The sequence below is a fragment of the Nicotiana tomentosiformis genome, chromosome 3 (assembly GCF_000390325.3).
Source record: "Nicotiana tomentosiformis chromosome 3, ASM39032v3, whole genome shotgun sequence".
NCBI lineage: Eukaryota > Viridiplantae > Streptophyta > Magnoliopsida > Solanales > Solanaceae > Nicotiana > Nicotiana tomentosiformis.
The window spans coordinates 39,063,202-39,082,686 of NC_090814.1; positions in this window are offsets into that span (position 1 = coordinate 39,063,202).

Genomic DNA, 19,485 nt, shown 5'->3' on the forward strand with positions numbered 1-19,485 from the left:
CTTTCGATTCATTGGCACTAGTGGCCACAATTATAAAGTCATTCTTGCCACTTGGCCATATTTCAAAATTCCCGTTCCCCTTTCCATGTTCAAACATCATTATCATTATCGACAACAATAAGGCTTCCCATTCAAGACATTAAATTCACATATGAGCAATTTGGGAATCTTAGGCACGTAGATGCTTTTCATACAATTTGGTATAACAACCTTTATTTCAATCTTGACCTGAAGTCTTAACATTTCTAACACATATTCCACATTAGAACACATCCTCAAATAGCAAGATAACATGATGAAGCATTTAGAATAAATATTGAACATACATCCTTCAACACAAACACATTTGGAATAGTCGATTCTATAATGATCAATTTGGGACTTACAACAATTACATGAACACCGCGGGATTCGATTCTAAGAAAAAGGGAAGTTTAGCCAACATAACTCAATTGAGCTTCCTTAAACTCTAAAATGATCTGGAATTCTTAGCAACTTCAATCTATTTTAGAAATATAACAAATTGAACCAAAAATTTGGAGGATAAACATGGTTCTAGCTCATTTGAGCATTTTATCAAATAGTAGGTGTGCATTAAGATTTCAAGGTCCCTTTATGGAGGATTCCATCATCCCACAACCCACTCTTTACCATTTTTAGCTCACAACCTTCCCACGTTCTTTTATAACACATGCATGCAAGATAACAACCCCCACACCTAATAATCGTCTTTCGAATTATCCCCCTTTTTAGAAGATTTTCGAAATTAAGAGCTAGGGTATAGATTCTTACCTTTAGGAGGAAGACTTTCTTGATAATCTTCAAGGATTGAGCAAGAATTGTTGGATATTAGGTTGAACCTACGCTCGCACTTTTGAGCGTAGGTTCACTTTTGGATATCGGGTTCAAAAATGATAACAATTTCTTTATTTAGAATTTATCAAAAAATCTGTTATGTTACCAACAACTCAACAAAATATGAGATAATAACTCCATGTAGGTAAATCCATATTGAAAACCAATTCATTAAGTAATAACGGAGAGACATATTAGCACATCGAAACAAAACAACATATCACGTAAAATGCATGACACACACAAGAAGTCACAAATCGTTCCAATACAAAAATTACAAAAAGAGTCACTCTGATGTGCCACATATCAATATCACAATCATCCTTACATAGCCGTGTGATCTTCACATTTTAAAAATATTTTTCCCGAAATAGCTTCACGCGCTATAGCCCCCTTATCTCGCCGCGCGTGCATCATATGGAAGTATTTTTCATTACTTGCACCACGAGCATATCTTCCCCCTTATATTGCCGCATGTGCATCAGTATACACACCACCCTTATATCGCCGCATGCACATCTCAATCATAACACAACAATCAATCGCACACCACGTGCCCATATGCCACATCATTGCTCAAACAACAATGCCAATGCCACAACAATACGTAGTCCACAGCTCAACCACAATGAGTACAAAAAAGACAACCATAATAGAAGAGTACCGGAAGTAATTCAACAATGAATGAGCTTCATATAACAACAACTTTAATTCAAGGCATATTAATATCCTAAGTGTCTAATCCTCTCAATTACCACACAAAAGCCCGTGCACACACCCGTCACCTCGTGTACACGTCTTTTCAAATAGTACAAGTAGTGAAAATAGACCAAATCCTATGGGGTAATTCCCCCATACAAAGTTAGGCAAGATACTTACTTCAAAGAAGCTAAATCAATACTCTACGAAGCCCTTTCCGCGAGAAACAAACTTCGGACAGCTCGGATCTAGCCAAATAACACAATATCATAAATAAAAGCTATAGGAAATAATTCTGAATAATAAAACTTCAATTTTTAACTAAAATCAAAAGGTCAATCCCGGGCCCGCACCCCTTCCACTATGAGTCCAACCATCGCAATTTCATCCAATTTTGACCTCAAATCGGCCTTCAAATCATCAATTTATGATTTAGAAAAGTTTATACTAAAATCCCCATTCTCTTCAATTCAATTCATCAATCAATCGATAAATTCAAGGTTGGAATCATGAAATTTAAACAAATTAGAGTAAACAATAGTTACCCCAATCCGAGTAATGAATATACCCTCCATAATTGCCCAAAACTATTACGACCCAAAATCCCTCATTAGGAGTCGTGATGGCACCTAGTCTCTAAGACTAGGTAAGCCGTTGACATCCTGAATTAATAACCGATTTTAACCAATTAACTATTAAGCATGAAACATAAATTTCTATATAAAGCCAACAACCCAAAGTAGATACATTGCATCGCAAAATCGGTAGTACAAGTCATAAACTCTACTGAGTTTACTAGAAACTATCTAAGTATAATTGTTCTAAAATAGAAATAAACAGTACAAACTAAAATTTTGGAAGGTGACTCTGAGGCCTGAGAACACGACGGCAGTATACTTTGAAGTCTCTGCTGCAACTCACAATCAACTAACTAATGACCCGTGCGCTCCGAATACATGTATCTGCACAAAAATATGCAGAAAGTAGAGCATAAGTACACCACAGAAGTACCCAATAAGTATAGTGACTAACCTCAGTGGAGTAGTGACGAGGAACAGTTGAATACACCTACTAGACTTAATAACTTGTGCAAGTATGAACATAAAACTAACAGGGAACAATATTAGGCTAAATATGGTAAGAACGATGCTACAATACTTACAATAAGAACTAGAACAATAATTAATAACAAGGAGCAATATGTAATAACATCATAAAATAAGAAGAATACAGTTAAAGTTCGGTGAAACCAAGTAAGGGAAACACATGTAACAACCCAACAAAACAACTGCTTTCGCACAAGGTTTATACAAGAACTTCCCCGAGGTCCCACACCTCACAATCACAAATCACGGGTACCAAAACACGAACCCTAGTCACTTGGCACCTTGTGCCTACAATACAAATTGCAACTGCATGGGCAACTCATGTGCTACATGGACAACTCATGTGCCAATACTATTAATACCTCATATCTGCACAGACAACGCACATGCAAAGAGAGTGACTATATCTCATATTAGCATGGACAACTTACGTGCTAACATTAACAATATCTCAGAACTGCATAGACAACTTATGTGCCAATAGCAAAATTATCTCATATACGCACGGACAACTCACGTGCCAATCGTACAACTCACACATAGAAGGCAAGTATAAAAGAATACATGTAAATGATCTATAAACATCAAGGTTCATCTTCTTGGACTGGTCTGAGTGAATAACTACGGTGTATGCTTGTGCAAGTCTTCTATCACAACTCGAGTCAACAAGTAATATCAGAGACAACGTATGGTACACAAGAAACAACACGACAAAACGTAAAATGCACGGCTCACACAAAGTATGCACACCACTACACAAAAATTATAATCAACAATGCCCCCAAGCCATCACAAGTCATCACAAATCATCACCGATATAGCCCCCCTTGTCTCTCCGTGTGAGCAATAATAAAGTAAATTCCTTCCTTGTCTCGCCACACGCGCATAATAATATTCTTGCCTTGTCTCGCCACATGCGCATCCTTGCATATATAGCATGCCTTGTCTCGCCGCATGAGCAATATCAATAATAACAAAATCACGGACAACTCGCGCGCGAACACCCCAACAATCCTCTCAACAATATCATGTGTGCCAAAAACATAACATCAAAATATAACAACTCTCACCACATGTGCCCATATTCCACAACATTTCCTCCACACAAATTCCAATAAAACAACCACACGTAGCCTTCGGTTCAACAACATTGAGTACAACAACAACAAAAATAACACGGGAGCACGACAAGTAAATCAACACAAGAATTACTAAACACAAAGAATGGAAGAACGAGCTCACAATGAAAGATATAACAAGTAATGATGGTTTCAAACGAGAGATAGTATGTAAGAACGACCTCAAATAAGGATAAGTTAACAATAGAAGAGATAACAATAACTTCAATTAAGGATAATCGACAACGGAAGAGATAACAATAACTTCAATTAAGGATAATCAACTACAGTAGAGATAACATGGCTATCAAAGAGGCAACAACTTCAGTTAAGGCATATTAGTGTATATTTGGCAATAAAGGTGTAAGGCCCCATAAAATTTCACCTAAAACCCAGTGTTTCATGATTCCAAGATAGACTTATGTGTTGATGATTGTAGAGATTCTTCACGGGGAGCTTGCATGCCGCGGTTCAGACTTTTTCGGTTGAAACAGTGTGTTGGGGAGTTGATGAAAATTTGTGGAAGTGCAGGGCATTGCTGCTGTCCATTCTGCGATCTCAGAACTAATATGCGGACCACAAATTTGCCGCAGACTGAAGCAGAAACTTGAGTAAATTTTTGGACAATTATGCGGTCTATTATGCGGCCGCATAATAATTTTGCGGGCCGCACAATCCATCACAAATCCAACATAAAAATTTTCGGAGGGAAGTTCTGCGGCGCATTATGCGACCGCATAATTGGTCTGCGGACCACAAACCGGTCACAGAGCGAGGCAGAAATGCCCAGTTCCGGAGGGCCGTTATGCGGTCGCATATGCGTCCGCAAATCTGCATCGGGGCTTCATTTTTCTAATTTGTTTGACCCGACCCTATTTACAATATATTGAAGTAAAGTGCCACTTTTGAAGCAAAAGTCTGATATTTCTAGAGAGAGGGAGTGCGATAGAGTGAGACGGGAACTTCCTAAGCTCATTGTTCATCAACTCTTGCTCAAAGTTGAAGAATTCACAAGAAACATTCACTAGGTCTTCACCCTAGAGGTAAGATTCTACTCCCTAGCCCTAAATTTTGTGATTTTACTGAAAATAGGTAATGAGAAAAGTAATTCTTGGTGGTGGGAGTTGTCCATTATGCATCAATGTACTATCAAGGGTTGGGGGAAGAATGTTGAGCTAAATACTCAGCTAGTGGTTGATAAAATGCTCAAATGAGCTGGAACCATGAACTCCTTCCTAATTTGTGTTCAATTTTGCTATATCTGTAAATAGATCAAAGTTGCTAGGATTTTCGGAACTGTGTAGTAAAGTAAGGAAATCTCAAAGCGAGGTATGTTGGCTAAACTCTTCTCTTAGAATTAAATCCCACAATGTCCTTGTAAGTCCCAAGTTGTTCATTATAATTGACTATTCCGAATAAGTCTTGTGTCAAAAGATATATGTTTAATTTGTATTCCAAATGCTCTTCTTATGTTATGTTATTATTTGAGAATGTGTTCAAAGAATAGGATGCATTTCTAAATGTTATACCTTCAAGTCGTGATTCAAATGAATGTTATTATGCCAAATTGTGTAAGAAATCTCAATATTGACAATACATGATGGCGATACATGATGATGTTTGAAAGTGAAAGAGATGAACATGAAATATGAAATATGGCCAACGTTCCAAGAGTGATATTGTGTTTTGGCCATCGGTGCCAATGAACTGAATGATATATAAAAGATAATGAAATGAGTTGTCAAACCATTAAATAAATAAACACCCTGGGAGTATCATTGATCACCGAGGAACGGTAGGTTGAAATAACCTAACCCCGAAACTACACGTGCCAGTGTAGGAGTGAATCGTGATTGTACCCCTTCATTGGGATGAGATTGATGTGAATAAAATAATCCCCTTTATTTAGATGAGATGATTGCTAGAAAAGGGTGAAGTCAATCCATATGACATTTTTGGTGAGATGGCCTAGCCGGTCGGGTCGTGATCGTACGCCATGCCGCACACATGGTGGTGATTGTTCTTGAGATTACGATTGAAACAATGATTGAGACTGGGATAATGATTGTGATTGTGGTTGATGTCTTTGGATGAGACGGCCGTGATCGGACTCCGTGCTAAAATCACGATGGTATATCGTTGCTAAGATCTCCCAACCTAAAATAATAGAAATTTACTTGACACTTATCTTGCTCCTAATTTATGTTTTAATATTGTCTGAGGCCTTCATTGATTTATGGCTGTCCTTCCTTGTGTTATCACTTGTACTAACGAAAGGGTGTTTAGTCTTACATACTAGTACTATTCCATATGTACTAACATCCTTTTTGCTGGGGGCGCTGCATCTTTAATGGATGCAGGTGGTTTCGCAGCAGGTGGCAGTGATCATTGATAGTTGTACACCCTCTTCTCAGCAGATTTGGTGAGCCCCACCTCATTGGGGTCGTGTATCTTTTGTCCCACGTGTATTATGTTTTGAGGTATAGCCGGGGCCTTGTTGCCGATATTATCATAGTATTTTGTATCCATAGAGGCTCCGTAGACACAGTGTGGGTTGTATATGGGTATTGGGAAAGTCAAACTAGCCTTGTTGTATTTGAATCACTTGTTGCACTTTAACTATGATTTTGTATGTATTTTGAGACTATAAAATGAAGTGACTAATGGTAATGGAATTCACATTGTTCATGGAATCCACTCAATGTTTAATTAATGATATAAATATATCTTCTCTTTATTCATGGGCGAGTTGGGTAGAAGGTATTGTTCAGGCTTGCTCGGCCGGGATATCTCAGTCGAGCATCGGTCGCTCTCCTCGTGTACACACTCGTCACCTCATGTACACGTCTTTTACATAGTTCAAAGAGTGCAAACAACCAATTCATACGGGATAGTTCCCCCACACAATATTAGGCAAGATACTTACCTCAAAAGGCCTCAATCAATTTGGCACAAATCTAAGCAAAATTTACTTAATAACATCAAATAATGCGAGAGAAATTAATTCTAATAAATAAAGCTATGATCTTTACACCATTTCTCAAAAGTCAACAAAAGTCAACCCTGGGCTCGTCCGGTCAAAACCTGGGTCTAAGGGTATATTCCAACTATCCATAACCCTACGAGTCCATATATGTGTTTTGTTATCCGAGTCCAAGTCGACTCTCAACGCTCAAATTTTCATTTTTAAAATATAGACAAAGTTTCCAAAATTTTCACTTTGATTCTCTAGATTTTGATGTTAAAACTCATATATAATCATGTAACATAGTAGGAAATTGAACAAAATTACTTACCAAATGATTTTAGATGAAAATTCCTCTTTAAAATTTCCTCCTACCTAGTCTAGGGTTCAAAAATATGAAAATGAGACTAAAAATCCCATCCCTTGGCTTTTTGTCCATTCGTAGGTGTCGCAAATGTGAACACCACAAATGGGAAGAAACAATCGCAAAAGTGAAGAACTTCACATCCCTGTTGTCATTGCAAATGTGATGACTGGTTCGCATATGCGAACTTTGGACCATCGCAAAAGCAATCAAGATGATCGCAAAAGCAATCAAGATGATCGCAAATGCGATCACTGCTGAACCCAGACCACCTTCGCAAATGTGAACACAGGGTTTGCTAATGCGAACCTAGCAGACTAAGCCAAACATCGCAAATGTGATGCATATATCGAAATTGCGAGACCTGTAGCTTCTGTGCAATAACCAGCAGTACTTAAACTTTATCAAATACTCCGCAACGCATTCAAAACTCACTCGAGCCCTTGGGGATCCAAACCAAACATCAACACATGTCTACAAAAATAACACGAACTCGCTTGCGCGATCAAATCATCAAAATAACATCTGAAATAACAAATCGGACTTCCTAAATACATGAAACTCAAGAACTTCTAAAAACACAATCGCGCGTCCCATTCCTATCAAATCAACTCGAAATGATGCCAAACTTTGCGGAAAAGTTCCAAATGACAAAATTGACCTATTCCATGTCCCTAAATAGAAATACAAACACGAGAGATATGAAGTTAACCTACAGTCAAAACAACACATATCAACATACGGACCTCCGAATTCGATTTCGGGCATACGCCCAAGTCCAAAATTACGGTACGAACTTATCGAAGCATCAAAACACTGCTAAGGGGTCGTTTTCTCAAAAGTCAAACTTCGGTCAATATTTTCAACTTAAGCTTCTAAAGTGTGAATCACTCATCCAAATTCATCCCGAAACATTCGAAATTCAAACACGACCATGCACGCAAGTCATAATACATAATATGAAGTCATTCAAGACCCCGAACCACTGAACGAATCGCCGAAACTCAAAAAAACTGGTCGGGTCGTTATAAAAACCATGCTCCAAGACCTTGTGATAAAAAGTAAACTAAATTCCAAAATAATCAAAAATGCAGTAGTTTTCCCTACCCGAATAAGATTCTAGATAATTCCAAACCTCACGTTTGATAAGCCCAACATGATCCCTGTGATATTACACCCAAAATAGCTTTTTCAATCACACAATTTGGCCATCAAAATGAGGGAGATATGAAGTTTTGAAGTTTTAAAGGAAGTCGGAAAATTTCAGGGACATAAATGGTATTTTCGTAATTATTTATTCCAAAAAAAAACCAGCAATAAGAAATCTATATTTTAGCACCAAAACCTCATTCGGAACGTCCACGACACAAACCAGATATGCATTTCAATCATAAAATATGCTACTAACCTCCTCACGCACTCAAAACACCAAAAAGAGGTCATTTTAGCTCGATATTGACAATGGTCAAACTCCAAATCCTTAACAACTAGTTTCTCAACCAATGATCCAAAACAAACCCGAGCCCCTCGGGACCCCATCCAATTATACCAAATAGTAAAAATATATTATCCAAAATTATCCAAAGCCTCAAAACACCTAGGGGAACATCACAACAAAGAATCGAGGCACAAACCGAATAGAATTTCTCTTAAGTTGTTAAATCTCCATTCTTTCAAAAGAGTGTTTGAATCATACTTAAACACTTTAGATTACTTCCAAAATTTGCACACAAGTTCAATTCAACAATATAGACCTATCAAAAGTCCCGGAACACCAATTAGAGGACAATAACATCAAAGTTAACTTTTGGTCAAACTTATGAACTCTTAAATTCTTCAAATTGCCAACTTTCAACAAATAGTGTCAAATTTTTCTAGGAACCTCCGAAACCAAATCCGAACATACATAGAACTCCAAAATCACAATACGAACATATCGGAACAATCAAAACCCGATTTCGAGTCCGTTTACCGAAAAGTCAAATCTTGGTCAACTCTTCCAACTTAAAGCTTCAAAATCAAGAGTCACTTTTCCAAATCAATCCTGAACCACTAGAAGACCAAAACCGACAATACCCTCAAGTCATATTACATCATATGAAGCTACTCAAAGTCTCAAACCATCGAATAACATGCTAAGATTCAAAACGCCCGGTCTGGTCGTTACATTATCCCCCACTTAAACATATTTTCATCCTCAAACGCGCCAAGATTCATTCCAAAGACATTAAATCACTGTATAAACTTTACATGCACATACGCATGAGTGATCCCATATCACCTCAACCTATATAAGCCTGTCAACACAACTTAATTGAAAATTCTTTCTTCAACCTTACTATATCAACCATAGACCCAAATTCCAACATTCAAAATATTTGATACAATCTGATTCTTGCATATACATATTATATAAATCTCAACAAGATGTAGAAAATAATAAATATATTCTTGAGATTTAACCACACAACGTAACCCATTTCTCATACGTCTGTAGCAATATCTCTGACCATAATAACATCCCAATACCAAACCTGGTACCTGTAACATACCTCATACCAGATATAACCTTGATCCAAACCTTCACAACGCTGCTAATGATGTAAAAAAGATGTAGAAACTCATAACCACTTGTCACGCCCCGAACCAGGGGAGCGAGACCGGCACCCGGTGCCTCACCTATCCTTGCGTACCAACTTACGACTAAGGGACTCTGAACATATAATGTCATACCTTGGCCATGGGCTACATTGCAAGATAATTTGCGAACGCTGACTAAACATCAATATAAAGTTGGGCCGACAAGGCCGTCATAACTACTACAACTGGCAAACCAACAAAATATACATACACGGCTTACAAGCCCAATATACTGTACTAACTGACATGACATGTCTACAAGCCTCTACTGATGGATGTACTTTGATCGGAACAGGGCCCCGACCTATCCATAACATATATATAAATATATACACAAGATGTACGTAAAATGCTAGACTCGGAAACTCCGAAGGACGCGGAGCTTACCGAGCAAGCTGAACTCGGGCAACACTTACTAGGGAGGTCTACTCGTCTGTCTGTCTGAACCTGCACGCATGAAATGCAACGTCCCCGACAAAAGGGACAACGGTACGAAATAATATACCGATTATGTAAGGCAATAAGATAATTGAAATCTTAAACTGAACTAATAATATAATAACTGAAGTAACTGGGAATCAAAGATAATCTGAAGATATGCTTCCTGCTGATATTGACTCAAGTCTCTCAATATAGTAAGTAAAATAGTTGTCCGGCTTTATAGGGCTCTTTATATATAACTCCTCTGCCATATTAGGCTCGCTCATAGGCGCTCGACCATACTAGGCTCTGTATCTCGGCCATTCTGGGCTTGCTCATAAGCTCTCGACCATAGTAGGCTCGGTATATAACTTACCATTTAATCAGAGGTTGCCCAATAGGGGCCTACCCACTGATTATAGCTCGATGGTGGGGAAAATACTATAATACTGTATATATATAGACCCTCCGCTCTCTTGACTGGAAGAAGACAATACTCAATTGAATATGAAGTCCCGATAAAGGAAAATACTGTAACTTATGAGACTAGAATAATGTATATAAATTCGGGAGTATGAACTTATCTTTATGCCTCGTTATCAAATGCATGTAGTTACGAGATCATGCCAAAATGAAGGAAGGGCTTATCCTTAACATACCCGGAGTAGGTAAATTCCATATGATATTCTTGGGAAAGATTGCACCGTATTCCCTTAGATTCAAAAAATCTCACGTTGCTTAAGATGCTATGAAATCAAATGCTCCATTGTGTGTTATTTTGGGGTTGTAGTAGGCAAATGTTATGTATTATCTTAATACATTCTAATGTGTCTTTGTAATAGAAAAAACATTATAATTGAATCACTTAACATCTAAAGACCAAATGAAGCAGAATGGTTACAAATCTTCTAAGTATATGTTTACACGTAATGAAGAATGTAGTGACTTGTGTTTATAACTTTAGTTTGCCACCTTTCAATTTGATTTATGAGTCACTTAGTTTGAAGGGTGGGCTTCCACGTTGAGAAATTAAATCTTTATCCAATAATTCCCTAATTAATTAGGTAATATCCCATTCCCCAATAATTAACCAATTACACACATAATTAAAAATTATCTCAACTTACTTAAAATACTGCTCACTTTTAACATACTTTATACACCTTACTATCATAGTTATGTAGTTCTTTGTATGGCATTAATCCATAAATACGGGGTATTCTAGCTTGGACCATATTTTATCTCAAAATGACAATCTTCGACAAAATTTATTTTCTTCGATTTATTTACCTTCTCACCTTCGCAAATTTACTCGTCCCTTGATTGAAATAGCATAATACTTATAATCTTCAAATAATCTTGTCCTTGAACTGATGTCAATTATCTTACGGCAAATTCAACGTACAATACTATAGGGTATAACATCGTCATAATATAATATCGTGGAGCGTAACATAGATGTAATACTACGGGGCGTAAGATCATTCCCCTCTTTGGAACATTCGTCCTCGAATGGTGACTAATGCATTTATCGGTCTCATAACTATATGGCTCTTACGAATGGTTTTAATACTCTCCTTGCCATTTAGGAAACTATTCTGTGAATAAATCCAAAGGCCAGGGCATTCCCCCCTTTAGGCCTCTTCCTCATACCACGACACGGGGTCGAATCCTTCCAATCTTGTAAATGTTGCTACCTTTTATCATGCATCCTGTACGAGTCTAACATTGCAAGTGCGCCTATGCGACTCTTCTTTCCTTTTTTTTTTTCCTTCAGCTTTTAGCCAATCTCTAGGCCTCACTTTGTAAAAATATACAAGGTTTAATAAGATGTCCCTATGGGCATCTATTGGTATACTGAAGTTCTTCGCTCGGTACTTTATCGAACTTACGAATATTGTTATATCTTATTTCATAGACCTGGTTATTCATCCGTATGACTTTACTACATTTAGGTAGGTCATACTTTACCATAACTCTTACATTGGTTTTATTATTATCGAGGTCTGCTACCCAATTCCAGGCTACTCTCTCGCTTCTTATCCTAGATGTATAAATCTAAGTCCTTTAATGCTTCCTCGTTATTGTTTATCTTAAGAATGACAACCTACTCTCATCTCATACTTTGTAACTCTTATCCATCCATTATTGATTCACCTCAATATTGATCTATAATCTACCATTGATAACTTGACCTTTTATGTAACACTGCCGCTAGGGCTTACGACTCATCGGGGAACATCTAAAATGATTAGATTGATCAACCTAGGGGCGATATTATACTTCTATAACCGTATTTTATAGCATCCCAATGTGACTCACCTTACATGGGTATTTTAATCCCGTACAATTCATGAAATTCTCTTCAAGTCAATACTCAATTGAAGGCCCAAATGTCATCCTTTATCTATCACAATCACACCCTCATTCTACTACCAGGGCAACATTCCATATCTTCTAAATGCTACTAGTCTTAGACTCCTTTGAGTTTATTTAGGTTATACCGAGTTTTCTATAACTTAGAGAAACCATCAGCTATTCTTGTTTTCTTGGGCTTAATCCCGAGGACTTATCCATTTTCGTCACCTTCTAACTCGCCTTTTCTTATCCTTACTCCTGTCTTCCTAAAACCTTGTCGCTCTACAATACTTTAGCTTGCGACTTACACATATCCATTTATACTACTCGCAACCTTCCTACAACTTGCTTGCACCATAGATTTCCTTGTGTCATTCTGGAACATCAAGTAGGACATCACATCGTCTCAAACTCTTCTTTACTCTCTTAACTAGACCTCTCGATACATCGAAACCATAGGCTGAAAGGTATGACACTGACGATGCTACTATCATTCCTGGACACTGAATCCCAGTGCTTCTAGCCTTCTATCTGAAGTATGGACTATTCACAACCTTCCTTCACCTTACTTGCCTTAAAATCTCACATCATATCTTTTATCTCTTTCATAACCTTCTTTCTACATAGATATAATTCATATCCATAACTTGAAGCTCTATTATAATACTTGCACCTTTGGTGCATACACAATCCGGTGGGAGCTTCATACTGACTTATTATGAGGTTGGTACTTCTTCTAACTGGCTTTATCATAAAGCCGTTATAGAATATGGTTGTTAGACTATCTCTCTTGTACCTCTGATATTAGAGTAAGTCTGCAATGTTCTTAATCACGATTTCTATAATTTTCTAAGTCTAATAATCAGACTCCTGATTTATTTGGTTGATCTAACTCTTTAGTTTCCTCTTCCTTCTGATCAGCCTTCATGTAGGCTTGAGCTATCTTCCAATCTACGGATCCTGGTATTAGTTATTACTTCAGACTTCTATGGGCGCTATAGAATATCCATGATACAATCTTCTAACAATTCAATCCTTTGTTTATACCCTGGGATTAATTCATTCTTTTAACTTATACCGGAGTCTTCTACGACTGTATGAATGTCAGTATATATGCTGTATGGATAACATTATGAAATCGTAAGTGCGTTCATGACGTAACTAACTCTGGGTCACTGATCGAATAATTCCTTTCTTTCCTTCTAAGCTTTCTTTAAATGTACGCAATTACTTATCCTGGTCTTTCTTTCCCCTTGTTGCGTGCATACTTAACTTATCTTAGTGCCCATACATATTGGAATTCCATACCACTCGTATGATCTTGAATATCACTTCTGATTTTTACTTCCTATCCGTTAGCCATGGTAGGTGCCGCTTTCTTATGGAGTGGATACAACGTTGTTGTGATACTGTTGTTATAAGATCACTTCCTCTTTAGGTCGCTGAGCTTAGATCGAAGCCTTCTTCCTTACTTCCTCAACTAGACTTTCATTGTAGTACTTAGGGAAGACCCTCTGTTTCTTGCAAGGCTGCGAGCTTATCACATCGTTTACCTGGCGGAATTTTTGATGTTCTTTCTTACTTGTAATTATCCTTACTAACTTACCTTCATGCCTTTGTGCTCGTACGGTTGCTTCTGAGCTAATATTTTGATTGTCTTCACAGTGCCACTCTCTTTCTCCTGCGTAACACTCATACAGTACCTTTAACTACCCCAACTCCCATCTTAATATTTCTCAAGGTTAGGATGTCATATCTGCGAGACTGAATTCACTATATTGGATTTTACTATGTTTATCTTGCATGATATGTTGATTCGTCTGTAACCACCTGTCTAGCAATGACTAGGCATTTCCTGAGTTAACTGTTAACTACTCTTTAGCCCATTCTCATATCAAAATTTCACGCGATCTTTATTGGGTTATTCTTTTTGTCTTAACTTACCTCTCACAATAGCTCCTTATTTATCAAAAACATCCCATCCCGGAACCCTTACTTCCTCTCCTTGACGTTGTGCTTGCATAATGTTCTCGAATTGTAGCATATCTGTAGGATTTGAATAAGTGAAATCTCATCCCTTTCTCATTTTTATCGCTTTCTTCCTTTACCATTCCATAGTTACTAGAACCACTTAATTCTGACTTAATGCCACATCACTCCATATTCCCCCCTTTTGGGGAGTACTATGATTTAGTGCTACGATGATCTATGTATAGATGTTTTACCTCTTCATCTTTGGCGTCTTTTCACATCATCGATGACCCTTACCAACCTCATGGAAATCCTTCTGTACCAAGGATAATATATTTCCTTACTCGCGAGGGTGACACTTAATATAACTGGCACATACAGTCCCTTAAGCTGAACTTTGCTCACATTGCTTGCTTTAGGGAAGCGTCTTCCTGAATGACCATTCTCTAAATTTCTCATGAATCTTCTTCTATTGTCCATTCTATTTTTGCCGGAACAAAATCTAAAATTCTCATGATGTCGACCATTATCAAAGCATTTAGTCCCTAATTCATGTTTAGTTTATCTTGTTCACCAGCCCATACTGATTTCTATTTCTCAGGGGTCTAACTTTTCCTTCTGGTAGTCGCGTTGGAATCACAAACTTGTTTCTCGAAATGAGGATATGACTTTATGGCCTATACTCTTTTATTGTCTCAAGGCCTGCTCTCGTCTTTTCTTTCACTTGACTATAGACTCTATAATAGTGTCATCTTTTGATCTACCGTGGTCATCCATGTATCATATCTTACTCACAATTCTTCATTAACTCTTTTCTTATTTTCCGCTAACATTTATGCCTATAAATTTATTCTTAAAACTCGAACAAGATATTCTTTTGCTTTTAGCTCCCCTTTGCTCTATCAAGTGGCTCTTCGGATTGCATAACGTTCTCACTCTACTAGGGATGCGAGCCACACTAACGTAATATTTATCCTTTCCAGGCTTTCAGTGCCTATCTTCTAATTTTTTTTATCATGCTAATATTCACATCTAATTGTAGTATTCTAGAATGCACCATCTGGGTACCTAACAAGGATCTATTAGCACCTTTGCAATATCCTTTAGAAATGTCAACTAACACAAACAATCTATTCACCATTTTGGGTTACTCTAACCCCAGCCGAATCCTAATATCCCGTCCTTTTTCTTAAACTACACCTGTTATAACTGAGATGTGTGTGGCCAATTCTACATACCTCTGTTACTGTTGAAGGTAACTCACAATGCTTATATTTTTCTGCCAGAGTTGAAAATACCGATAATCTCCATTAACTGGGTACCTCGTACCCTTCTCATCTTGCTCCTTTTACTTGTTGAAGCTTGTATCTATCTTCTGAATCTCTCGTTGCCTTTCACCATAGAGGTGGATAGATATTGTTTGCCTTAAGGCTCCTTATCAAGAGGCTTACACGTCTTAGTACATACATGATCTAGTAAATGCTCTGTAGCCTCTTGCTTATAAGTGTGGTGCACAACACACCAATAAATAAGACTCTACTAGACATGACTTGTAGACTCACTCGTACAGAACTGCTCTGATACCACTTTTGTTATGCCCCGAACCTGGGGGCGATACCGGCACCCAGTGCCTCACCTATCCTTGCGTACCAACTTGTGACTAAGGGACTCTGAACATATAATTTCATACTTTGGCCATGGACCACATTGCAAGAAAATTTGCGAACGTTGACTAAACATCAATATAAAGCTCCCGACAAGCCCGTCATAACTACGACAGCTGGCAAACCAACAAAATATACATACAAGGCTTACAAGCCCAACATACTGCACTAATTGACATGATATGTCTACAAGCCTCTACTGATGCACGTACTGTGATCGGAACAGGGCCCCGACCTATCCATTACATATACATACATATATACACAAGATGTACGTAAAACTCTAAACCCGGCAACTCCGAAGGACGCGGAGCTTACTGATCAAGCTGAACTCGGGCAACACCTACTGAGGAGGTCTACTCGTCTGTCTGTCTGAACCTGCATGCATGAAATGCAGCATCACCGACAAAAGGGACGTCAGTACAAAATAATATACTGAGTATGTAAGGCAACAGAATAACTAAAAGCTGAAACTGAACTGATAATATAATAACTAAATTAACTGAGAGTCAAAAATAATCTGAATATATGCTTACCTGCTGATACTGACTCAACTGTCTCAATATAGTAAGTAAAATAGTTGTCCGGCCTTACAGGGCTCGGTATATATAATTGCACTGCCGTATTAGGCTCGCTCATAGGCGCTCGGCCATACTAGGCTCTATATCTCGGCCAATTTGGGCTCGCTCGAAGGCGCTCGGCCACAGTAGACTTAGTATATAACTTACCATTTGATCAGAGGTTGCCCAATAGGGGCCTGCCCACTTATTATAGCTTGACGGTGAGGAAAATACTGTAATACTGTATATATATAGACCCTCCGCTCTTTTGACTGGAAGAAGACAATACTTAATTGAATATGAAGTCCTGATAAGGGAAAATACTATAACTTATGAGACTAGGATAATGTATATAAATTTGGGAGTATGAACTTCTCTTTATGCCTCGTTATCAAACGCATGTAGTTACGAGATCATGCCAAAATGAAGGAAGGGCTTAGCCTTAACATACCTGGTGTAACACCCCACAAAATTTTGAAGTACTTAAGTTTTTGAACAATGCACTGGAAATTAAAGGAAAATTTTTGGCGGAGAAACGCGTTTATGAGGTCCATTATGCGATCGTATAATCAATCTACGAGCCACATAATGGCCGCAGAAGTGAGAAGGAGAGGGCCATTATGTAAGCAGCTATGCGGTCGACTATGTGACCACATAACTATTATGCGGTGCATTATGCGACCGTAGAACTGTTCCGGAGCTCCATTTTTGGGTGTTTAAAACCCGACCCTATTTCGTTAAATACACTCTTTGGGCCATTTTTGAACTATAATCTGATATTTTAGAGTGAGAGAGAGTGCCCTAGAGTGAGAAAGTGTTCTTCAATAATTGTTCTTCAATTCTTGCCCAAGTTTTGGAAGATTAAGAAGGCAAACTCACTACATCTTCATCCTAGAGGTAAGATTCTACACCCTAACCCTCATTTTCGAATTTTGTGTAGAATCGGATAATTAGCAATATAATTTTTGGGTAGGAAGGTTGTTTATTTACATGCATGTGATATCAAGGGGTGTAGGAAGATTGTTGAACTAGGCATGGTAAATATTGGGTTTTGGGATGATGGAATTCTCCATAAAAGGGCCTTGAAACCCTATGCACACCTTGTGTTTGATAAAATGCTCAAATGAGCTAAAACCATGATCATCTTCCTAATTTTGATTCAATTTGTTATATTTCTAAAATAGATTGTAAGGAAGCTCAAGTGAGGTATGTTGGCTAAACTCTTCTTTAAGAATTGGAATTCTCAATATCCTTGTAAGTTCCGAGATGTTGATTATAAATGGAGTATTCCGATAAGTTTTGTGATGAAGATATATGTTCAATTCGTGTTTCAAATGCTCTTATCATATTGTATTATAAATTGAGTATGTGTGTCCCAAACTATGGATTATGTATCCACATGCTATAATTTCTAGTCGTGATTTATATGATAGTTATTATGCCAAGTTGTGTAGAGATTGTGATTGTGATACACCTCCACCCGCATACATTGGGGTGAGGCGGCATGACCACTTTGTGTGGGGATTATGGTATAGAGATTGTGATTGTGATACACTTCCACCCGCATATATATTGGGGTGAGGCGGCATGACCGCTTTGTGTAGGGATTATGGTATTGTGGGACTGCACCTCCACCCGCTTACATTGGGGTGAGGAGGTACGACCGCTTTGTGTATAGTTTTGGTATTGTTGTGGCACCACCACCCACATACATTGGGGTGAGGCAGCATAGCCGCTTTGTGTTGGTATTGGTATCGTTGATGCATTTCCACCCGCATACATTGGGGTGAGGCGGCATAGCTGCTTTGTGTAGGTTCTTGGTACTGTGGTTATACATCCACCTGCATACATTTGGGTGAGGCGGTAGGGACGCTTGATTAGAGTTGTGATATTGTACGTACAATTCCACCTGCATATATCGGGTGAGGCGGCGGGGCCGCTTTTTGTGACGATGATTACAGAGGATCTCATCTTAAATCCTATAAATATTATTTATAGCTTTTAATAATCTTGCTATGGTTTAAACGATTATCTATATTATTCTATTGCTGCGCTGGTTCATCATATTCATCTTGTATTTCTGAATTCTTATATTAGTGTTTAGTTTTCATACTAGTAATATTCAACGGTACTAATGTCCCTTTTGGCGGAGGTGTTGCATCTTTTAAATGGATGCAGGTGGTTCCACAGCAGGAGATATTGATCAGTGATAGCAACACACCTTCTTTCCCAGCTGACTTGGTGAGCCCCACTTTATCCCGGGGTCATGTATCATTTGTTCTTTGTGTATTCTGTTTGAGGTATAGCTGAGGCCTTGTTGCTGGCGTTATCATTGCACTCATCTTTATTTATAGAGGCTCCGTAGACATAGTGTGGGTTGTATAATGGTACTGGAGAAGTCAAACTCATGTGTTGTGATTGATTTTCTATTTCCACTTCAGATTATGAAAAATGTGTTTGGAATTCAGACTTTAAAATTAAGTAACCGATGGTAAGAAATTGGTATTGCAACATGATCACTTTATTGGTTGATTAATGAAAATATATATATTCTCTTTATTCATGAATGAGTTTGGGTAGAAGGAAATCTAATAGGCTTGCTCGGCCGGGGTCACTCGGTTGAGCGCCGGCCGCGCTCCTCGGTTTTGGGGCGTGACAAACTTGGTATCAGAGACTAAGGTTTTAAAGTATCCTAGAATGTCTCGGAGCCGTGTCTAGTAGAGTCCTTATTATCGGTGTGTTATCGACCACATCTATAATTAGGA